Source organism: Dromaius novaehollandiae, chromosome Z, assembly GCF_036370855.1.
Source record: "Dromaius novaehollandiae isolate bDroNov1 chromosome Z, bDroNov1.hap1, whole genome shotgun sequence".
Classification (NCBI taxonomy): Eukaryota; Metazoa; Chordata; class Aves; order Casuariiformes; family Dromaiidae; genus Dromaius; species Dromaius novaehollandiae.
Window position 1 is genome coordinate 34,902,299 of NC_088132.1, and position 24,750 is coordinate 34,927,048.

The 24,750-nt window shown below is 39.9% G+C and overlaps 1 long non-coding RNA gene across 1 annotated transcript in view; it reads right to left on the reverse strand.

Annotated features, from left to right (window-relative positions):
• Positions 1–11,669: 11,669 nt before the first annotated feature.
• Positions 11,670–24,750, reverse strand: part of LOC135324699 (uncharacterized) — a 36,973-nt gene continuing 23,892 nt past the window's right edge. The window contains exons 2-3 of the long non-coding RNA XR_010385994.1: positions 15,418–15,561; positions 11,670–11,776 (exon numbers count right to left, since the gene is read on the reverse strand). This is a non-coding gene — a long non-coding RNA (uncharacterized LOC135324699). The remainder of the gene's footprint in view (positions 11,777–15,417; positions 15,562–24,750) is intronic.

Genomic DNA, 24,750 nt, shown 5'->3' on the forward strand with positions numbered 1-24,750 from the left:
AGGAGACAGGGACACAAGGGAGTCTTTGTCACCATTCTCACACAGGCTGGGTGGCAAAGCTTAGCTTATATTGTGTTTTTTGTGTGCCCAATTGTAACTTGTTGACTGTGTGGCTACCTTCAAAAAATAATCCAAGAGCCTTGCCTTAAAGCATTGGGAAAGCAACCCTGTACTGGCAAGGAGAATAGCAGGGTAATACTAGTTATTCCTTTTTTTTTTTCTTCCTTTTTTTTTAAAATCTTGAAATCTGATACTTAACCAAGATGATGCTGGTAGCAAGCACAGAAAATGTCTCAAGTCAGTTGGGAGCAGTCTTAGGTCCAAAAAACATGTCCCAACTCCTAGTGGGAAGCAGAAAGGTGTTGTGAAAGCGTATTGTGCAAGTGCCAAGAAAAGAAGAACTTGAATATCAAGTTCCATAATTTACCTGACACCTGGAGGAGTAATTGTTCACGAGGCGAGTGGAGTGTAGGATAAATTTAGTATTATCTGAAGCCATGTGCCACTGCATCTTGGAAATGTGCATAATCCCAGTTCAGTAGTGAAGTACCTCTGGTTTAACTTCATCAGCAGAAACCTGTCTTAGATCTGCCTAGTAAACATCTGGAAATTGCAACCTCTGACACTAGCTTTGTGTATGAGTAAGGCACCTCCTGGTCAGAGTGGTGGTGCATTCCAGCTATCCCAGACTGTATCATGGCATCATGAACAAATGTGACATGAAGTGGCATAAAATGAAAATGTGATATTTTTCTGGCATACAGTGAGAACCAAATCTGACCTCAACTGTTTGGAGTTAATGACTATTACAATTGTGTAAGAGCAACCATAGTCCTCTTCTCAAAGCATTTTCAGCACATGTAGACCTTTGAAACAACAAGCTGACTTAGCACGGAGATGTAGGCACAGCAGTGCTCCTTGTGCTTACACTTCTCTTTTTCAGTGGCTGTTATCCAGGTGAGTTTGGCAGCACTGGGCTAAGCACCTGAATTTCCAATACGTGGCAGCATTAAGTACCTTAAAATGGAACTGACAACATGCAGGTCCAGTTCTGACATGAGCAAAAAAAACTTGTATTAGAAATTTTTAAGAGCCTCCAGCAGATGTAAACCAACAAACATGGGAAGATGATCAGTATCTCTCTCAGCCAGGCTGCTAGGACCACTGGAAGTACAGACACTGTTTGAACCAGAGTGTTTGCCCAGGAGAGCGCCAGTTACCTATATGCAGTGTTGTAATGCTGCTATTGCAGAGCTACCTAATGTGTCCTGTGTGGCTAAATTCCACACGTCTCTTACTCAAGCTTCAGACATACTCAGGTTGGGTGTTTGCAGCCCAGAGCTGCTTCCTGCACTAGGTGCCTCCACTGCAGAAGGAAATGGATGTGTGGCTCACCCCTTCCTCTCCCCCACCCTAATATGTAGCTGGAGAAGAAGTTGGTGTCCACCTTCTGCTTCAAAACTTTGGTCCAAAAAGCACGCCCCTTACTCCGTTACTGTTTTGTGCAAAATTCATGAATAGCTTTAAGAGCAGGGAGTGGGAGATCTGTAGTAGTTGTCTTTGTCTTTTTATATTTAGAAAGGTAGCTTTCTAACAGTAACACTGTATTCTTAGTAGTATATTAAACTCATATCTTAGCCTCCTGCTGATTTGAATTCACCTTTACCTTGCCTCATCTTTGTTGAAAACGCTATAATAGTTGGCTGCTGGCTTGCAGGAAGGTATCAGCTATAACTAATCTCTTTTTCTCTTTTACGTTTACGAATCAATGAAAAACTTGTCAACCTTGGTCAAAATGTCTTACAAGTATTTACAAATGTGAAAATAGCTGATATAATGGAATAGTTCAAATAGAAGGGGTAAACCATCTATTCAAGTTGTTTAAATCAGGTAAAAAAAATGCAGTACGTTTGAAGTGCTAGCAGTGTGCAGTCATAAGGCTTAAAGCCAGTGATGCAAAAGAAACAAAAAAAAAGATGATGCTATTATCTTATGATAAGTGAAACACACAGAAATTTAAGCTTTGAAGCTGTTTGCAGGATAGAACATATTATCGCACCTTAAAAGCCTCTCTCTCAGTGTGTTCTTTTGTGGGAGTTGTGCCTACGTTGGTAAAAACTGGGGGCATCTAGCCAACTGCAAAATCAGGCCTGTGGGGAAAACAGAGTGTTTCTCTGGCATATTCTAGTTGCTGGGCTTTAATCATAGCATCAAAAAGCAGTTTTGCATAATATACTGTTAGACAAGTGTTTTAACATGGTAGGTATTACTGGTGATTATTTTTGCCAGCATGGGTATCTACAATATTGGGTACACAATCAATAATAGGAATAAGATGCAGTCAGATCCCTAGGTCCAATGACTGGAATCCCACAAAGTACTTTTTTCCAAAGGGAATTTGAGAACCTGAGGACTCTATTGGAGCATAATTACAGGGTCTTAGAGAAAGCAGGACAAAGAGAGGGCTCGTCTTAAATAGTATAACCAATGTCTGAATTGTTATGGTCTAAATCACATTTCTTTTAGAAACCTGAGCACTGTATTAAAATAAGACAGCTTGAATTAGTGTTCTTCACTTCTTGTCCCATATTTTGCTCACACTGAATTGACTAATAGCTATTTCCCAATCATATCTAGGCAGATAGACCTGATGGGCAGATTTGTACGCAAAGCCATTCCAATGGAGTTACTGCACCTAACACACAAAGAAAACACAAAATGTACCTACCTTCCAGCACCAACCTTAATAAATTGGCAATGATCCATCAAGCAGGACAAATTCAGATCTAAGTCTTAAATCCATCCAGGTAGCAGATCATATTCGAAGATTAACAACAGATTTATCCTCCTTGTACTTCCATTGTTAATTATCAATGAATTTTTCTGATGAAAAGTAGAAAAGAACTACTAATCTTTTGCAGGCATTGCAATTTAAAAATACTGTCTGCAGTATTGCAGAACACATCACAACTGGGGTGGAGTTGTGCTGTATGCAATCACTGTTATTCTTGGTTTGGGGAAAAATGGAATGACAGTAAGCATTTGTTGATTTTAGTAAAAGCAAGAGCATCTCTTGACCATGGGGCACAGGGCTCAATTTCTGGTAGTTTCTTACATCCATGTAGCATCATGGGGCATTAAGTATTTTAGTATCAAGTGCTGTCTTAACATTCTCAGATTGCCAGAGCTGAATGTTTAATTCAAGTTTTAAGCAATCTAGAAACCATCACAAACCATCTCCAGGAGCTCCGAGAGCAGGTTGAGCTGCTATGAGAACATAACCCTTGTTTTTCCTCCTTGCTGGCTGGGTTTCTTCACTGATGTCTGCGAATGTTCTGTGCTCTCGGTACCTCCACTGGGTTGGTTCCAGCACACCTTCATTAGTAACACACTCATTGGCTTTGCGACACCTTCAACAGGTGTTGATTTTTTTTTTCCTTTTCTTCGATCTAGCTCATTTGCTATTTAGGTGATTTTGTATTTTAATGGTAATGATGTGGTCTCCAGCATGTGACTGTAAAACTCTTACTAGCATACCTGAATTTAAAAGCAAGAGACTTTAGATGGAGTTACCAGAGTAGAGAGAAGTCTGAAAAGTTATGCTAACTTCAGCATCTTAAAGCGTGGCTTTCCCAATGAAGGAGTTTGCCTCCTTAAAGATACACTTCTAAAATTGCATATAAAAGAAGCAACACAATTTCAGCCAGAAAAACACAAAATAATTGCTTGCCAACTCATCATTCTTGCCACTATACTGAAGTTCAGAAAGGCACTGTAGTGTTTACAGATCCACGTAACACATACCAGAACACAAGCTGAAATTCTTTGTGATTATAGGTAAAATGTGTGTGAATGTGTTGGCAGAGCTAGTCAAGCCTGACAGGCAACACCTTGCATATATTTGCTACCCAGAGAGTTGCAACATAACTGCTATGAATTCAGAACAGATGTGGCTAAAAATATTTTTGAATTGGTAGAGCATTACTCTTTCAAGTTTTGCAATTCTTACCTGGCTTTTAATCCATATGCATTTATCTGAGTAAAAACATAGTTACTCTCTTCAACTGCTGCTTCATAGCCAATTAGTGCAATACAAAGTGAATGTTCTTCATTATTAAGCATCCACAGTTGCCCCAGATGTTGCACGAAACTGTAATTGTAAGCAGTTGACATCAAAAAGATAAACAAACTGGATAAAATGATAAGTCCAGAAAATCAAATGACTGAGAAACCTCTCCCCACTTTTCTGCACAAAGTAAGTGTTGAAATGTATCTGTCAGAGGGATCTGAACAGTAAGGTTGAACAGAGATTTGAGATAACAAAGCAGTCTTTGTTAATACGATGAATGTCTGTGGATTTATAAGATGGATTCTGATCTTTCTGACACCTCTGAAAATCTAGTAAAAGTCTGCTGGATCAAAGAAAAGACTAACTCGTTTTCTGAAGCTTTTCAGAATTTACCAGTGTGCTCTTCAGCATGAAGATGCTTAGTGAAATGCTTAGTACTTGTATAGCTTAGCTTCTATAATATGTTTGCACTGGAAGACAAGTCTGCTGCACACAATTGTTTGCATCAGCCGCTAAAGTTAGTGTGCAATTTCAAAAGAAAAAACTGGCACATCTTAGCCCGTGCTCTCTCTGAATATGCTCTGTGATTATCCTAATAGTTTCTTCCCTTCTCTTGGAGGCCTGTAGCTAGTGGTGTCCCTGAGGGGTCAGTACTGGGTCCAGTATTGTTCAACTTATTCGTCAGTGACCTGGAGGAAGGCACAGAGTGCACCCTCAGCAAGTTTGTTGGTGATACAAAACTGGGAGGAGTGGCTGATAGACCAGAGGGCTGCGCTGCCATTCAGAGGGACCTGGACAGGCTGGAGAGCTGTGCAGAGAGGAACCTCATGAAGTTCCATAAAGGGAGGTGCAGAGTCCTGCCCCTAGGGAGGAATAACTCCATGCACCAGTACAGGGTGGGAGCTGACCTGCTGGAAAGCAGCTCTGCGGAGGAGGACCTAGGGGTCCTTGTGGACAGCAAGTTGACCATGAGCCAGCAATGTGCCCTTGCGGCCAAGAAGGCCAATGGTATCCTGGGCAGCATTAGGAAGAGCATTGCCAGCAGGTCAAGGGAGGGGATCCTCCCTCTCTACTCAGCCCTGGTGAGGCCACACCTGGAGTGCTGGCTGCAGTCCTGGGCTCCCCGATACAAGAGAGACTTGGGGCTACTGGAGTGAGTCCAGTGAAGGGCCACTAAGATGATTAAGGGACTGGAGCATCTCTCCTATAAGGAAACACTGAGAGAGCTGCAACTCTTCAGCCTGGAGAAGAGAAGGCTGAGGGGGGATCTTATCTATACATATAAGTATCTGGAGGGAGGGTGTAAAGAGGATGGGGCCAGACTCTTTAGTAGTGCCCAGTGACAGGATGAGAGGCAACAGGCAAAAACACTGAAACACAGGCAGTTCCATCTGAACATGAGGAAAAACTTCTTACTGTGAGGGTGACTGACCACTGGAACAGGTTACCAGAGAGGCTGTGGAGTCTCCTTCCTTGGAGATATTCAGAAGTGGTCTGGACACAATCCTGTGCAACGTGCTCTAGGTGACTCTGCCTGAGCAGGAGGGTTGGACTAGACGATCTCCAGAGGTCTCTTCCAGCCTCAACCATTCTGTGATTCTGTGAAATGACTGCAATTTTGTGGCTAAAGTGGTAGGATATTTTAAATATAAATTCCCACATATATCATTGTTTTACTGTAGAATTCATGTTAAAAATAGGACATCTGATGTCTTAAAATGGTCTTCTGAGAGAGGTAGCGGATTGGAGTTTTGCTGGCTTGTGCCGTTTCGTTTTTGGAAAAAAAGCTAGCTAGTTTCAGTTGCTGTTTCTTCTTTGTGACTTATATTCTCAATCCCTTGGGTTGCATTCTGACTGATTATTTAAATATATGGCATTTATCTTAATTAACATTTAAGATGATAAAGCATCTTGAAATCAGCTGCTCATTCCTTAAACATAGTAACCAAATGGAACAGCTCTCCCAAGAGAGCTTTTTCCAGAAGAGAGGAAAGGTGGTGACATGGTAACTATCTTGGCACTTAGAAAGTTGAGAAGTGAGTTGAGAGCTTATTTGCTCCCACTAGTATCAGTAACAGAGACCACTGATTGAACCAAATGTGAATACTTGATTATTTGGGGGAGAAGGTGTCAATGATTACAGCTAGAGAAAAGTTTGACAAATGTTTCATGCTTGAAAAGGATTTTTTTATACTAAATTTCAGTGCAAAAAAAACTGATCAACTTTATCAGCTCTGACAGTTGCTGTCAAAACTAGGGGATAAATTAATCTGGTCACATTCTTTCCTGATAGGTTTGTTGTGTTTTTCAATTATAACACATTTGCTTTTCATTGAAGGGAGAAACACATTAAGAACATACAGAGGAATTTCTAAGGATATAGGATATAAGAAATCTTAGTTCTTTCTCAACCTGGAAGTTAAAATGCCTTGGTGTAGCTCTTTGGATCATGTCTATATTTACATAGAAAAGAAAAGGGAAGCACTAGGTGGATTCTGCTGCATTTTTCCTTTAGTAGTTCCTCAAATTTCTGTATTCTGTTCTCTAATGCATCACTTGTGTTTCCTCCTGCTCCAAGCACATCTAGGGAAACAGGAATCATATACTGTTAAATTACCTGAAAGTTTTATCTTGAATCCAGTGGCTTGTGCAACAGTAGTCTTCACAGTCAATTCATATTTCAAGGGTTTCTGTGTATGGATCATATCAGGAAATGAGCGAGACAGTAAGAATTTGGAGTTGTGGTACCAGCATTCCCAGACACATTTCTTTATTCCATATGGAGTGACAAATGTGTAAAAAACATTTGCAGAATTATAATACATTTTCCAAATGATTTTTCTGTTAAATATTTTAACCAAAAATGGACATGTGTGGCTAGCTACAGAAATAAGGCTGTTCTTTTTCCCTTAACCACACTTACGCCCCCTTATAGAGAAACTTGTGCAAAACATCTGCACTGGATTTTTGTCCCCAAGAATTTGCAAAAGTACATTGCAGGGTTTGAAAAACATCATTATTGGCTGGATCCTGAGCCTCCCCACCAGGGCAAGTGTTGGTAAGTGGTGTAAACTTTCCATAACTCCACTGGAGTAGCTCTAACAGACAGCAGTGGCCATTCGTACCTGACTTAAGAGGATTGCTCCTGCTCTCACTAATTTAGAAGAGTGGTAGAGTTCTAGTACCCAAAACTAAAATTGTGCACACTTAAAATAGTACACATTCAGAAATGGATTCTGCTTCCCTCAGAAATACAGAGCAAAAAGACATCGAATTCAAAGTTTTGCAATTATTTTGCTTACTTTCTCAGTTATATACTAACTTGCCAAAATCAGGCAGCGAGAATGGATATTTAGGTGCTCAATTACGAGAAACAAGTTCCATGTTAGAGAGGAAATGCGCTTAAACTGCAGTCAAGAAAGAGTGTCTTTTATAGATTGACTCATGATTTTTATGGGGAATTGGCAAAGTTAACTAAAAATCATCATCCTAATCTTATTTGTTTGAAGGCATAAAATGAAAACTAAATTGAGATTCACGGATTTTTGACATTGCCTCTCAATCCTTCAGTCCTGCATTTCAGAAAACATAGAAGCAACATATTCTGCATTTTCTCAGACCTTTGTGAAAATAAGCAAAGTCAAAAAATTGTGTAGATGAGCAGATCAAAGCTGATGTAATTTTGCAACTATTAGCCTTTCTTACAAAGTGATAGGCACAAGGGGACATCTACTGCCAGAGAGTGGCACTGCGCTGAAGCCACAGGCATTCATGCAACAGTGCTGTGGGAAAGTAAAAACAACAGAGGTCATTATGCTTATCTTACACATTCTGTGCTGTATTCCTGGAAAAGTCTGGGGATTTTTTGGTGGGGTTTTGTTTTTTGTTTTTTTTTTTTTCTTGTGCTAAGAAAGGGAAGCAAGAATGCAAGAGGGGGAAGCTGGAAAACCAGCTGTCATTTCTTGATTCATTGACCTCAGAGCTGTAAGAAGGGCTTGCTTACCCACACACTTCAGCAACTAGTTCAGGTGATGCTTATTTTCTTTGGTACAGCTGTTGCAGTCCCTACAAATCTTAAAAAGCCCTTTCATTCGGCCAAACAAGGCACACTTCTAATGCTAGAAGGCCCCTCCACTGAAAATCTCTGCCTGTGAGTTAATAGAAGGATGAGAAGGAAATTAGTTTGAGTCCAACCTAGAGGTGGTCCTATCACAATTTAATTATTTTTAAAGCATTTGTGACTTGCATAGGGTTGAATAGCAGTCTTGATCCAGTTCCTATCAAACATATCAAGATAGAAAAAGTGCCAATACTGACAAACTTCTTATTCTCTATTCAGTGTGGAAAAAGATAAATTGTTCGAGTGGTTTCATATTGGGGCACACTGATACTTGACTGGAAAAACTATGTACTACTGATTCCTGAGTGCTGTTCTGTTTGTAGTTATATACCTTTCAGATGACAGGTATGTTAGTTTCCATATAGAAAATCTGTTCCTATATATCTATCATTAGACAACTACTTAAATTTTTTTCAGAAATACATTTCTCTTTCTTCATGGTGTTTACTCTTTGTCAGGGCTCAGAAAGTGCATTTTCTATCAGTGAGAGTATTCCTATTATTAAGAGCAATTAGCACAGCTAACCTGAAAGTCAGGAGGCAAAGAAGATACTGTAAAGAGAAAAAGCAGACATTGAAAGGAATTAGATTGCTCAGGCCTGCTCTAGGGATTCTTTCAAACATCTTCCAGCTTCCCAACCGAACGCTTTCAATGTATTCACTATTACGTTGTAAGAGTGTATACAGTAAAGCATTACATATGCTTTACTGATTCAAATATCCTGGCAGTTAGGAACTGGTTAAGTTCAGCTAGCTAAAGCAGTTATAGAGAAGGCTAACAATAACTGCACAGGTAAGGGATCAAAAAATTGTGGAAATGATACCAGTGCTCCAGACTGTATGTGGCTGGCTTTGGTTTAAAAAAAAATCCATTTTAGGATACCTCTTGCTAGATGTTGATGTTGTTAGATGACAGCTATGATTAAGTATATTTCCTGTCTAAGTGTAATGAGTCATGAAAAACAAAGAAGTCACATATGCCACAAAAAGCACTATCCATTGAGCTCAATACTGCTCAGAAACTGAACTGGATTCAAAATACACGCTGCATGCTTGGTGCCTTGCAGCAAGTACACAGAACATTGAAGTAATTGCATGTTTTTGGATTTCCACATGAAACTCACGGTATTGGGTTTTGATCTTTAACACCCTTACTGGCAGGGATAGGACCATCTCCCACCCACACAACATTGCAGTCGTACTCAAGAGGCACTTGAGGTGTGCTAGCCACCCACAGAGGCAACATTGCTGACTGGGTAATGTTTGTCAGGCTGAGGTCTGAATGAATTTCCCTTTTTTGGGCCAAAGCTCAGATAAGTTAACTTTCTACATATGCTACAAAAAACAAAACAAAACAAAGAAAACCCAAATCCCTTTGAAAATAAAACTCTTTACTGCACATTTCCTCCCTGGGGAAAGGATGAGAGTGCAAACAACATATGGCAGATGTTAGTCACGCTGTTTGAAAACCTTAGTAGAAGGAGCTCAGATATGGTGGTCATAGGTGCTGAATGAGAACACACATGGAAAAGAAAGGTTGTCTTCTCCAGGTGATTTTTGAGGGTACCCAAGGTGCTGAAAGGGAACGACTCGCTGACCTTTCAGAAGGGTTTTTTGCTAGGGCTGTAAGGAAATAGACTGTGTTAAAGTGGGTTTTCAACATGTAAAGAATAATTAGTTCATTACCTTTTTTCATTGTCCCAGTCACAGCAGTTGGCTCACAAACATTCATTAGGTATTTAATACATGTAGATTTAATATAAACTACAGAGGTCTCTTGGCTTCAGGGAGTTTTGGGGATTTTTTTTCAGGAGCAGAAGAGTTGGGAGGAATTTTTTGATATTTTTCCTTTTAGCACCACTGATCCACATTCTAGTCAAGAAACTAGTAAACATTTTCTTTGGGTGAGGAAAAGTGAAATTAAATTCCGGCTGCCAAATCTGATTTTTGGTAATGAAGTGGGGGCCAGCATGAAAGCCAAGCTATTATCTAATTCCTGGCCCAGTTTTCAGGGTTGGAAGGTCAAGATGGTTTTCCATTCTTATGAAACACACTTTATATTTTCTTATAAGACAGGAAACATGAATGTCCCAAAGCCATCATCTTTTATCCTTGATCAAAACTGCTGGTTATGTTGCACTGTCAAGGGTGACTTTTCAATAATACTTTAGAATTTAAGAAGAAGTAAATGAGGGAGGAAAACCAAGCCAGAAAGGATTAAATACTAACACCATCTCACTAGAAAAGTATCTTACCGGGATCTGACATACTGCCCTACATTCTTTCTGTGGCTAGTAATTGACTCCTGACTGTCCTGCTGGGAGGAATGTTATCTTAAGCATGAGGCCTTCCCACCCTCCTCTGGTATTCAGATGCTTTTTCTGCTTTTTGATTACCACCCCCCACCCCCCCAGGATTCATATGGATGTCTTATGAAGTATCTTGCTCCCAAAATAAAAGGTTAGTTTGCATATCTGTGTTGCAGCACAGTAATTCCTGTTCTCTTTGAGCTCACGCAAAACACTAGCTAAGAGTGCTTTGAGCAATTTCTGCAGTTAGCCATGCAGTAATGGGCTTCACCTCTGTTTTCTGAGCCCTTTGGAACTGCTGCAGTTGTATCTGACCCAATGCTTCCTACAAGCATCAGGTAGTATCAGAGCTAATCTCATTGCTATTGGAAACTACAGATGTGAAGCAATGGCTTTGTAATGTGATAGTTTGGGACTGGCCTAGCTGGGGCAAATCGTTCATGGCTGTACAAATGCTTTTGAGTAGTATCATGCAAAAGGGATGATATGAAGCAGTTATACCCCATTATGAGAGGGTGCAAGTAGAAATGGCTAGCTTTGCTTAAAAAAATGGAAGTATGGCTTTGTATAATTTGGGATTGAACTAGAGATTGTCTTACTTATAAGAGTGGATTATGAGATTTTTTTTCTCCTCAAATGCTTATTGTCTTTATGTACACAAATCAACCAGAATCAGGAAACAGCAGGTGCATCTATTTCCTGACAACCGTAACTGTCCTGGAACATCCAATTAGAAAATTTAATGAAGTCATCTGAACTATCTGTTTATTTTGTAGTACAGATTCCATAACAAATAAACTTCAATTTCTCTTAAGTAATTTACCTAAAAACATTTAACCTGACTGTCTCAGAAAATGTGATGGATGGTGCTTGCAGTTGTTACATGTTGTTTTTAAACACTTGTGTCTTGAATTTAATGTCAGTCCTGATATACATGCTTGTGGACTGACAGTTGAACTGGTATCCCTTGACATTTTAGCATGATCTTGAGCTGAGAAGAATTTGAATTTGGTATTGCAGATACTTTTTCCATGGCACAGAATAAAAATGTGGATAGAAATACAAACAGCAGCTTGTAGAGTATCTGCCTAAAGCATGTCTGAGCCAGAACAGCAAGGTGCCCTGTTCTCACAGAGTGCACAGTTTGCTTCCACGGACACTGGTTTCCCACAGCTACTTTTTTTTTCTGTACATAAAACCAAATACCTTTGTCAATGATTCTCACAGAACTTTGATTCCCTCCATACAGCAACCTGGTCATAGTAGGAATCTGCCAATACTGCAAAATACAAGGAACAAGAAGCTTCATAAAAACACAAAACAACCTCACTGCCTCCTCACAGTCCCCCAGCAGGACTGTCCCCCACACAGTGCCAGCCCAGAGCATTTTTGCTGGTTAGGCAGCTGCTGCACTGTGACTGCTGCTATTATGCAGACCAGCCTGTCTGTCTCCCACACTCTGTTAATTATATTCAGCTGTTGTCTCATTGCTCCCTGAGATTGCTAGCTGTTTGGGGCAAGGATCAGCTATTTCTTAGATAGGGCTGTTGCCTAGTTACAGTATAAGGAGAGCTAATGCACAACCAGAAACTATTGTGTGCTCTCGCAGTGCAAAAACGTAGTGGGTGAGGGAGAGTGCTAAAGGATTAGCTATTTATAGGTGTTCTGGACCACCCTGCAAGCACACAGGTTATGTAGCTTCATGCATTCACACATCTGAAGAAGCATCTTTTTGAAAATCTAGGGTCAGGTCTTCAACTGGTGTAAACCTTTCACTGCAGTGCCTTGAAAGACAGCTTACAAAAGTTGTGGGTCTGCCTTACCTTCCCACATTTGAGGGTTGACAATTAAGAAAGTCAGTGTACTCTAAGAAGGCTCTGTTTCTCATTAAGGCCAACCTCATTTTGTGTGTTAACCCACTCTTTTTCCACTCTTCTTAATCTTTTTCTTTTTCTGAGTGTGAAATGAGAAATCCACCAAAAATCATACACATACATCAATATAAGGAGAACTCCAAATATTTCTTCTTAAGGCAGTCACTCTCATAGAACTCAACTTTATCATGTCAATATGCTCTCAAATTTCAGGTACATTGGAGATTATAGCAGAACTGGTTATCACCCTCATCTCTGCCCTCAGCTGAAAATGCACATGCAACTGGTGCTGAACTTCTGCATATTATAATGCCAGTTTGGGTAGCCTTATATCCTGGGCTGGAAATGGGCAGTTCAATTCTCGACCCATGTATATATTTCAACCAAGTACTAACATATGGGAGTCATGGCCAATTTAGCTATCATAGTTTAATTTCCCAGTGTTTGTGAGGAAACACCCATTTATCTGTGAATTACGAAACTGAAGAACCAAGCAGCTGAATAGCTAGAAAGGGTTGTGCGACTCAGGCTGATCTCTGAACCCAAGCATGATTTTGAAAGCTAATAATAAGGCTTACAGGACTCCAAAGTGAAATGCCTAAGCTCTGTAAATTCTATTGTACAATATTTCTTCCTAGTCTTTCTACCATGAAGCCTCTGCTTAATTCCATTAACATCTTCCACATATGTGAGTAAAAACAAATAGTCACTTTGAGTTTTTCTTACACTTCCTTGTCAGTAAGTGCTGCCAACTTAATATGCTGTGTTTGAAGAATTTTAAGCCCTACAAACGACAAAACATTTAAAGACTTACGCAATGAAAGATGTAACAGGGAAATGATTAAAATGATCTAACTGCAGTGCTATCACCTATTTCTATGGTTACTTTTAGCTAAAAGGGAAATAAATGTTACTGACGAGTAACAACGTGCATGTGCATTGGGAGTTGACATTCCGGCCTTGCAAGCTTGCTAGCTTGCTGATTTGAACCTGATAAAACTCCACATGGTTCACGACAGCAATAAATGAGCTCCTTTTTGTTAAGGTCCTTTTTGTGATTAGCCAGTCTACCTCAAACATATTTCAAGTAAGTGAAGTCTATATTACAAGAGATCTTTCCTCTACTCACAGGGAGACGAACTAGAATCACTAGTAGATCTGAACAGTTACCTACTCTTAGTTTCAGTTGCTCAAATTCTGATTTCCTTAAACTGTTTTATTCCCTTATTACCCACTCTTGCAAAACAGTGCTCAATTTACTTCATCAGGATTAAGTAAGAATTTTTCTATGAAATTATTTTGATCAAATTGCTGTGGTAAGCTTTTGCCACTAGAGAGCAGATTTGCACTACAGAGTAGTATATGCTCACCAAGACATGTTAAAGGGCTGGGAATAGCATCCTGAAAATAGTACCTGTCAAATACGATCACTTCGTACTACGTGTGTATGACAGTTCTTTGTTGGTCCCAAATGGGCTTTGGGTCCTGATTATTGTAAAGTGCTTCTTTCAGAAACTGTAATGATTAAACAATGTAAGTATTTGAGGACTTCAGTGGAACTTTCCAACTCTCTTCATATTAACCTAAAATTCAGGAAAAATCAGAACATTCAGAAGAAATAAGCTTGATCCTTTTTTAACATACCTCCCTGGTTAATGCTGTATGAACTAATAGAGCATGATTAGTTTATGACTAATTCCTAAAAGATATTTCACTTCCTTAAATCAACCTTCCTTTACTTCGACCTTCCATTAAGTTGTGTTTAGCAGCAACCTGAAAACACCCCCTGGCTAGTGAGGCACTGGGATGCAGAAAGGTTGTGTGTTGGAGTTTGTGTTTGCTTTTAGTTGTTCTCGGGAAAAGCAGTACTCCAAGTCCATAGTTCCCCAGGATTATTTTTAGCTGTGATAAGTCTCTGAACTGATTCACAGGCCCATGGCACACGAGTTCCCGCAGCACAGCTGAACAGATGGCACAGTGTGGCGGAGGGGCAGGTGCTCTCTACGCCAGCATCACTCAGGCTGTAGTTGCCCAGTTCAAAGTGGTCGGTGTGGCCAGTACCACAATAGTTAACACTCTGGCAGAGTGCAGTAGCCTAACTTGATTGCTTAGATCCCTCTTTTCTAGCAATGTCCCTTTTAAACTGCATATGTATAGGGAGGGATTATTTTAAACATGTAGTACATGAGCTTCACATGCAGTTTGTTATCTTGGGCAGGAGCACAGCTCATAACATCCTATGCTCAAGCACTACAGAATATTTTTCACATCCTTAAAAGAACTCCAACAGTGAAGTTTTCTTCTCTTCCTGTTTCTTCACTGGGTTCTGTCCGCTCAAACACGCAAACCTCTGATAAAGATAGAATTGTAGCTCTGAAGATTTAAAAGAAATCCGTATCTCAGAGAATATTTTAAATCTCTCGTGTATCTCAGCTGGCATGACCTTGTGGATTCTAAGGAGCACACAGAGGGTCTAGCCTGTATTTCAGTTGTGTAGCTGTTTCTGTAATGTGTAGCATGCATAGTAAAAGCTGTGAAAATCTAAAGTTTAAACATTAGTCACCTGTGAGTTACGCAGGCAGGGGATGAGGAGAAGCTCTCGTTTCACTTAATCTTATTAAGCTTAAAAATGGATGAATGTGTTCTTGCACATTCTTGCCCATACGCTTATTCTGTGTTTTGGCTGAGGCTACCATGGGAAGCATCAAATTATATTGAGATGGTATGTGTAATACATGACAGGGAAAAAAATTCTAGTGCATGTCCTGGGAAGCCTGCAAGTATAAAAGCTTATATGACTCAAATATTCTCTTATGCTTCTGTACAGCATCCATATTCCCAGACATACCATTGCTACTCTTGCCTTTGTGGTATCAACTTGTTACTGGAGAACAGGAAAGCTGGGAACAAAAGGCACATCTCTGCTGCCAAGGAAGATGCAATTCAGTGGCTGCTATACGATAAATAGCAATTGTATCAATGCCATTTAAAAATCATAGTGTTTACATGATGTCTTAATAGCATTTTAAGCAGGGTTGAAGCTTACCATAAGTAATGGAGCAGATTGTTGAGATGCAACTCTCTTCAGCAGTTCAGAAAGGAAGCAACAAAAAAACATCTGATGTGGCTCAGCCTTGTCTTATGAGGTGCAACTTCTCAAAGGGTTCTTGATGTCTCATTTGCGTTCTTCCTAAACCATCAAAAAATATCTTGGCTTTGTTGTTCCATTTGACTTGCTCCCCTAGTTGTCCTTTGTAAAACACCTTAGAAGTTGAGCCTAGCAGGTATCATTGGCCTTATCTAGCAATTCCTCCACCTGTGATTGGGATCTGATTCTCCTAGCACCAGCACCATCCCCTCACAGTTACAACCCCTGCTGTCACCAAGGGCTTGGTGGGGAGGTGAGCTCGCCTTTCCAAAGCTGCCAGCAGCGTTAGTGGAGCAGCTTGGATGCTGGCTGTTCATATTCCTGTTAAGGAACCACATCGTTATAAGCTTCTAAAGGAAGGAGACAAGCTTCAGCAAACTTTATGACTATTTATGCATTACATAGTTATGTTAGGATCCTCAACTGGATTTAGATGGTGTGGTTTAAGATATTATCACTTCAGTTACTTGCCATGTATATAGCTGTTAGTGCAAGGATGGCAGAAGGGACTGACAGTTTGCATTAATCTTGTGCCAGAGCTTATCAGCTGGCCCTAAGTGTAGCTAAATCATCGGAAACCAGTTGTTGTCCTGAAATACTTATGACAGCACAAAAGCGTGTGTGGAGTAGGCCAAAATGGTTCTTTAACAAATTAGCATTTGCTTGTGCCCCAATTAAATCAGTGCTGCGGTGCTGAGTAGGCAGCATGTTACTGGGCTTAACTATGGTTGCTATACATGCAACTACCGTTTCCTCCCCCTTTTCACATTAGTCACGAGAAAGCTGGACTAAGAAGGCCAGCATGCTCTGATTAGAGGCTATGTAACTGGAATTCTCTTTATGGCTGTACCACCAACACAGTGGGAAATTCTGATTTCTCATATTACAGTAGAAAAAGGAAGCAAAACATAACTTCCTCCAGTCTTACACCATCAAGCTGAGTTTTCTAATATTTGCACATTACAGAACTTAATATGCTAAGCTTTGTGATTATCTTCTGGTGACATGATACAGCAATCTTTTTAAAGGCTTCAAGAAGTCAGAAGACATTTCCTACCAGTTGGTGGGGGAAATGTCAGCCTAGATTAACTGACCATTTAAAGATATGCACCTGTACATCTTGGACAAAGGTAGGTTTGTTATGCAAAGTGACACCAACTACTGAAATCCGGCAGTTCATGGCAAGTGAACTGGTCCCCTCAGTAAGCTCTGAAGCAAGCTGGAGCTCTCTTTGCTCTTCCTTTCACTCCGTTTGACACTTCTATCTGTCAGCCTCAGCGGAGCTTTCCTTCTGAGTCGAGCTTCAAATGGAAATGCCAAGCTCAGACACCCACAGATTCTGGAAAAATAGATCTGTAACCAGTCTGAAACTTCTGCTCTCACAGGAAAGTGTGATTTCTTTCTGTAATGTCAACTCTCACTATCCAGAAAGATCTTTGTGATTCAGGGAAAAAATAGTTGGGGTTATTTTAAACTTTTGAATGTTAATCAAGAACTATCATTTGGTGACCTAGTTCCAGCTGAAAACTGCCTGGAAGGATTTCTGATTCTTTCTAGCATTCCTATTTTTGCAGCACTTGGTTGCTTACGTGCAAGGAATTTCAAGGAATTTGACATAGTGTTGGCTTTGTGCTCCTGTCCTAGGACATATGGTTACACAGCATGAAACAGTATCCTATGGGCCTCCTGATACAGCAGTTAAAGAAGGATAACCCTGATTTTCTTCATAGAGCAATAGTTTTTAAGAATACCCTCAAACAGTAGCTAGTATTAGGATAACGAGGATCTTGAGGCATTTCTACTGTTAAAACGCCAAACTGCGAAAGCATATCGGCCACGCAATATATTTATATATAACCAGTTGGAACAGATTAACTAGGAAAAATATGTCGGAGATGATAAAATTTAATCAGAACTTTACTTTATATGATTTATGCAAATTCACTGTAGTGGTAGAAAGTTGTTAACTGGGTATATTTCTTAAATCAAGGAAGAATCCAGGAAAAGCTTCAGTAAGGAACCTAGCCTTTCTTGTCCCTCCCAAGGGCCGTCAGCCTTCAAGCCCAGGGAATAAGGATGCATGTCGGCATACTTCTAGTGCAGGTACCTTGTTACAGCACTGGTCATGTGATTTTTTTCTACCGTTTGTTGATGCTAGATAGAAAAAGGCCTGTCACATATGTAACACTGCTTTTAATTCCCGTGTGGCAGTCAAGGCGTTAGCCTGAGACTTGAGAGCTCAAGGTTTGATTCACGGCACAGCTACATACTTCTTGTAGGTAGGGCAAAGTTTTACCGCACAGGGTAATATGACTGTGAGGAGCTCACATGCCAAAGCAGCAGCATAGATATTTAACATGGAACATGTAATTTAAATATCTGCATAGAAGAGCTTGTACAGGAAAGACCATTTTTCTGTCTTTACATAATAGATGCTTATGGACATTGAAATAGGACCACCTGCATTAAGTGAGAGAAGTGGAAAAACCCACATTTTTCCGCAAACTTTCTTAGCATTAAGGGAATATAAAAAGAAAATAGTAGCTGAGACAGTTTTGTTTATCTGACCTACTAACACATTTTTGCAACATTTTTCAAAGATTAACAGCAGGATTTCTAGAAAATACCCCAAAATGTTTCCGTTGCAGGACAAATTCAAATAAAGTCAGATAAATAATATTACCTGCCACTGCTGGCAACTATATTCCTAGCACACTTTCATTCACACTGTTTTGGTATTCCCCCCCACCCCATTTCTGTGAGCTTAAAACTATATCCAGTTTTCCTTGAAAATAGAATTTAGGCCGTTGTTTTGTTTTCTACCTTAGACTTAAAAAATTGCATAGCATTGAAGCTATTAGGTACCTTGCACAAAGCTAGTGAACTGCTTGGAAGTTGTGGCCTTTTGCTTTTGAAGCTAATAGAAGACTTTTTATTAAATTGATAAGACATTTAAAAAGCACTGTGAACTTCCTTTCAAACACTTCCAGTGTAATGTCTATATAACCTGTTTGCTCCATTCGTCACTTGTTAAACACATAATTTACAGTACTTAGTATTGTATAATGGTGGTTTTTAAAAGAAATTCATTAGATTTTTAGATGCACAGCAAGAGCGATTACATGAAACAAAAAGTCTTGTGCCTACTGGGTTTCAGTCATGACTTTAAAGGTTGAAAAAGGTTTCTTTTTCCCTCTCCTCTCTTACCTAAGCATGTCCCAGGGCCAGCTCTGCTTTGCCTTACTTTAGTAACTGGTTCCAGAAGAGACCATTGGCAAAGGGCAAATCCTATACAGATGCTTGGGGAAAGGTCACTGTAAATTTGCTTTTAGGCCCCTGTAAAAAGCCTGGCCCTAATGGACAGTTATTGCTTTTGATTTACACTTACGCAGTATTAATGATGTATGATGACAATTCATTTACACAGATCTAGGAAAAAGGAAAGAGTTCCCCATTTTCTTAATAATGAGCTCACTTGCTAGGATATTTCAGACCTCCAGTTCATCTCGGAGAATGCCTGGCTAGGTGCTCTGGCCCATTACTGCATCTAAAGCAAGCCTTAAACATCATTGGCACTAAAACCCAGTGCCGTCTCCATTAGAGTGTAGTGTGAGTGAAAAGGTGACCTCATTTGGATGCTTCTACCCTTAGGGCACAGGGAACTTTAAAACTAGAACATGCATTCAGAAAATGCACCAGTCCAAACAGCTCAGGTGCTGTTGAGGTGAACGGGGAAGCCTGGCTTGGTACGCCTGCTCTGAGAATATTCAGTGCATGATGTTGGGGGCTTACAGCAAAATGCAGGGTCAGCCCACCTCAGTGCAGAAGTGGCTTCTACCTTGCAAATAGTGGGGTCTGTCCCTACCAGAACTTTCTAATCCTCAGAAAAACCCTTCCTAGTCTTACTTTCCCCATCCTGTGCTAAGCACAGACAGGGCACATGCAAAACCCAGCACTGCAACGCACCCTGACAGGGAGGACACACGAAACCAGGACACACACCGTAGCTGCCAGTGAGGAAAATGATTCCCACTGTCTAAAAAGCAGGTGAGTTGCTCTGGGATGTGATGCCTGCTGCTGCTGGAATAGGGTACTAGTGAAAGCACTCATCAAAAAGAGATTCAGGATCAGATCCATCTCTCTAACTCCCAGAAAATCAAAATAACCAGGACGAGACTTTTGGGTGTACTGGAGACGGTATTCCTCTTCCCCCTTGCCTGTTGCTGAGCAAGGGGAAAAATTATTTTATGAAGCCAAAAGATAGCACAAGGAGGGTCATGAGCATTGTCTAATGCTGGGTGTAGGAAGTCCTGGATTAGGATTCACATTTCTGGGTTTTGTTTTGTTAGAAGTGTCTGGTCCAAAATCAGATTTTAACGTTAAATTAGGCTCTAAAACCCTTTTGAAAGACAGAGTGAGCTTGAAGACATTCTGGACCCTTGATGCTCATCAGACAAAATAAGAATTGATTAGTTTTGGTTGCCATCCTCGCTTTTAGTAGCTTATCAGCGATTACAGAAAAGACTAACGGAAAGTAGGAACATCATTGCATCCTTTACCACCCTATTCCTTTGAGAAACTATCAAAAGTGTGGTTTTACTGTGTTGTTAACTTGAAGGACCTCCTCCTTTCTTGGGTGCCAAATACATGTGTTTTGTTTGGCAGCCTTCCATCCTATGTTGGTTTTGAAAGGATACTAAGCCGAAGTTGAATCTTGTCTTGCAGCAGCAATTAATTAGCCTCCGTCCCTCTGAGATTTTGATTAAAAACTGTGGATAAGTGTTACCTGTGTCCATTTTCACAAACAGTTGTTACATAGAGTTGACAAAATATTCCAGAGTACTGTGAAATCTCAAAATTCCTAGTAAAACACACACCATCTCACTCTTGAACGCCTTGTGTTCAGCTTGTACTGGTGAGTCAAACTCTTCTCCTACACAGAATGAGGTCAGAATTATTAGCTAAACCACACACGTCCTTTCCCACCAGGCAATGCATAGTATTGTAAATACTGTGTAGCACACAATCCGCAGCCTAAAGGACTGCAAAGAGCAAGGCTGGCTGCTCTTGCATGTATTTGATTCCCTATACATCTTAGCCAAACCACATGAAATGCTGGGTTAAATGGCTACATCGAGTTATTCCCAAATTCTGTCACTGTTATGTTATAACCCTGCCTCAAAGACAACTCAGCATTTTTAATGCTGAGATATTTCCCTAAATTGCAACTTAGCTGTAGAAAGTGACATAGGCTACCCAGAAATTATGGTGGGAGGCAGGAGAGGCCATGCAGCTACTGAGCTCATCCATGTTCCTCTTTTTTTTTTTTTTTTTTGGTCTTTTTTTGTGAATACCCAAGCAAAACGTTGGTTATTTTAATTGACAATATACAAACCTGACTCTGGTGACTTGAGGCTTCCCCTTCTCTTAAAAACTGAGGTCCATGGCCTCAGAAGGGTTCTGTCAGCTGCAGTGGAGCCATTCCACATAAGCAGTGTTTTAATAGATGGGAAGCTGGCCTGCTGCCTGCTTGCCTTTTTTCTTTCTTTTTTTTTTTTTAACTGTAGTATTTGTGGTAAAGTGTAAACAAAGTGAGAGAATTCTTGCCCAAGTGGAATAGTTTTAGTTGCCTGGTGCAAATGTATAAAAAAAGATGGAAGTAATGGGATGTATTTTTGCCTCAGTTAGAACACTTCAGTGCTGCTGACTGATGCAACAGAAGGACAAATTGGTCCAAAATACATTAAATTCTTCCAAGAATAGGTTTTATTCAAGGACTTGATTGGGTCAATCCTTATATTTGTGCTCCCTCTCCCTGAAAAAATCTCTCAACACATTCACATAGACTTCATAGGCAGGCAGCTACCTCATGAAGATTTAACAATGTTAACATTAAGACTGGGCATCTTCTTTATAAAAGAAGATCTGTTAAACTGTCTACTAACTCTGATGCAAAAATTAATGCATGGAATTTTTATGGCTTGTGCTTATGTAGGCTGCCAGGTTACACGTCTATAAAGGTCCTTTCTGAATCTGTGAATCAGTCATCATTACAAAATTAGCTAATTCTTTTTAGAGCAATGGGGAACCTCATTAAATTTGCAGGCCTGGCAGGATGTTAGTTACATAATTTATGCAGGCAGTGGGTTTAAAAAATACCTATGCTAATGCGCCCCTTTTTTCAGGTCCATGGACTTAATTTGCATAGAAGTGAAACTGTCATTTAATGATGGTATAAGAAACTGTCAGTGCTCACCTTAGGTGCTCAAATTTTATGCACATTTTACATGTGCGTTCAGTTTGTATGTAGAGCCATAGTATAATTCTTCATACAAATGACCAATATTGATAATTTCAATGCAATGACAGCATTGAGATACGAACTGTACAATTACACAGGTATGTTGTAAAAAAACACCATATCATTATTTTGCAGTATTATGGAGCAATTAAAAACAGCTATGGGGGGTTGAACCACATTATCCTATATTTTCTTCCATCCATGCCTCATTTACTAGCTGGGTTTGCGTGACTTCCCCTCCCCGCAATTATACACAGAATTGTTATACCGATATCAGATTCATGTCTTTGAGATTTTTTCCTCCCTTTTTAATCATAATATTCAGTTTTTATGGATTCAACATTTTCATCATTACGCTTTCAACTTAACCAGGGAATAGCATTTAAACCAGTGTTCAGTTTTTACACTGCTCTTAGATTTCTTGTGTCTAATTCTCACCTGAAAATATAGAAAGCCTAGCTGACAATGTATGTTGTCTGATAGCTACAAAGATTAAAATAAAATTTTTAGATCTTTGATTCAAAACTATTTCTGGTTTGTAAAAACCTATGTGCATCTTGTGGTTCCCCAAAGTCCTAGATGCTAACTTCTTTCCACTGGTGAACATTACAGAAGATGTAGTCTGATTATGTAAAAGGCTTGGCTTTTCTTTTCCTCTTGAATAACATGCTAAAAAATAGCCTAATAGCATTTTCAGTAGTGATCTCATGTTCAATCTTTAACACCAACAAAGAAAATGCATGGTGTGTGCCTCTACTCCCATATATTTATACTTTTTGACATTTTAAGTATACATTTCATCACAGAACTATAATATGCAGGAAATGATGCATAAACATTGTAAAATGTCAAATCTTTGAACCTATCTCTCTAATACGGTGTGAAAGTATTCCACCTTTGTTGCAAGACTCGTGTGGAATGTTTTCTCCCCGGTATTAATAGCTTCAACAGTGAAAGCTGGGAGTCTGGCTTCCGACTGTATTTTAAGTTATTTCCAGTAAAACTGTTCATAAACTGCTTACTTTCAATAGAAAATAATAGGTTCATATTCGCAGCATTCTGTAGATCTGATACAGATCTCCTGTTACTTTACAGCAGCCTCTTCTTCCAGAAACTTAAGGTGAGAGTTTATTTTACTTTGTATATATGCCAGTGAAAGGAGAATTAAAAGAGCGATGTTCCTCTCCAGATCTCAACCTGGGAGTCCTGCAGGCTTTCACCCTAACACTTAAGCCTTCAATATTTTGCAGCATTTTGTGCTCATGAGCTCAGCTGGGCCAATTTTACTTAGATTTTCCTTTTCTCTTCACTTTGCTTTTTCTACAAGTCTCTTTAGGCTTCCCAGGAGTAAATCAGGGCAGTTAGCTACTGTCTTCTCTAGCTAAGAAACATGCAGGAAAAAGCAATTTCTACTGCTGCTTTCATATCATGTCTACTTATTCATCCCTGCCATGCAATCCAGGAATAAGCGTCAATTAAAACCTGCAAATGTCCAGCCTCAACGAAAAGTAAGGGATTAGCACTTGTGGAGGTTACATCATGCATTCCCCAACTTCAGATACTTAATACAAACTGTATTCTGTGTGCAGCCCTGAACTCGTCTCCTTCACCTTTCCTTCACTTGATGCTAAGACTGCACCAACTGATGTTGCCAAGTTTGGAAACCATTTTAATACTTTGGATTCAAAAGATAAATGATTTCACTGGCAGTTTCATACTCTGCTTAGCACACAAGGAAGCTTGAAGAGTAGAAAAAGGAAAGAGGGCATAGGAAGTCCTGATCGAACTAAAACCACTTTAAAGTTACTACATAGTGAAACCAGCAGGCAAGAAATGGCTCCCTCCTGAACCTGCCTGTGGCAAGAAAATCCCTGGTGGGAATTCAGGTCTTTCTTCTGCCTCTGCCCCCTGCCATTCTGCTTGCTGGTGGGAAAACAACTTTGTTGCTCTGAAGAAGAATCAGCTTAAAAACCTCGAAAGATGACCACACTATATCAGGTAATCCGCTACGTACAACAAAAGTCCCCCGCGCCTCTCTCACGTAATGCAGTTTCCACCAAATATCAGACAATCTTGAGGTGTCAGTGTACACAGTTTGTAAAACCCCCTTAACTTGCAAATATAAACTGGCCGTTCACATTGATGTGTCACCTTTTAATAGACTGAAGCTCCTCTTTGACACTGGACAACTGGACTGGCTTCTTGGCTTCTGTTTTGCATATAAGGAATCAGACAAGGAAAATATTGAAGTATAATGCTAGATTTTTACAGTTCAATCTAAAGGTTCTTGTTTTAGAGGCAATCCTCAGGATCACGTGAGCTGGTGCTCCACTGCAAAAGAAAGCAGATTAGCATCCTGTGGAAAAAAATAACCTGCTTTCCAGCTTCCTCAGTCAAATCAGGAGAAAGAATCTTTACAAAGAATGATTTTGTTACTACAAACTCTCATAAATGAAAATTGAAGCAGTAGGGGTTGATGGCTTCATATGCTCATTTTTTAAGTGGAAAAATACTGCATTCTCCCTAAATACAAAGCTGTGAACCTAGTGCCTGTATTGATGTTTAAGCAACATGGGTGGGAACGAGGCCAGGATTTTGGTTTCGTGCACTGTATATAGTATATAATGACAAAAATGGAGAATGTTTCCATTCTTGGCAAAGCACGTCCACTTTGTGTGATGAAGCACAGAGCTTCAGATTCCCTTTGAATGAGCTTAGGTCTTACAACCAGAAATTAATCTCATACAAGTGTTATATGGATTACTTTCAATAAACACTTTAACACAATTTGACAGAAAGTCAATTAAACTATAATAAGCCTTTGTCTGCAGAGAGTGACTTTCTGGGAGACTGTGCATATAAAATATCTTTAAGCTCATCTGTGCATGGGACTGTGAATCAGAAAAGAAATTCCCAGCCACCGAAAGGCT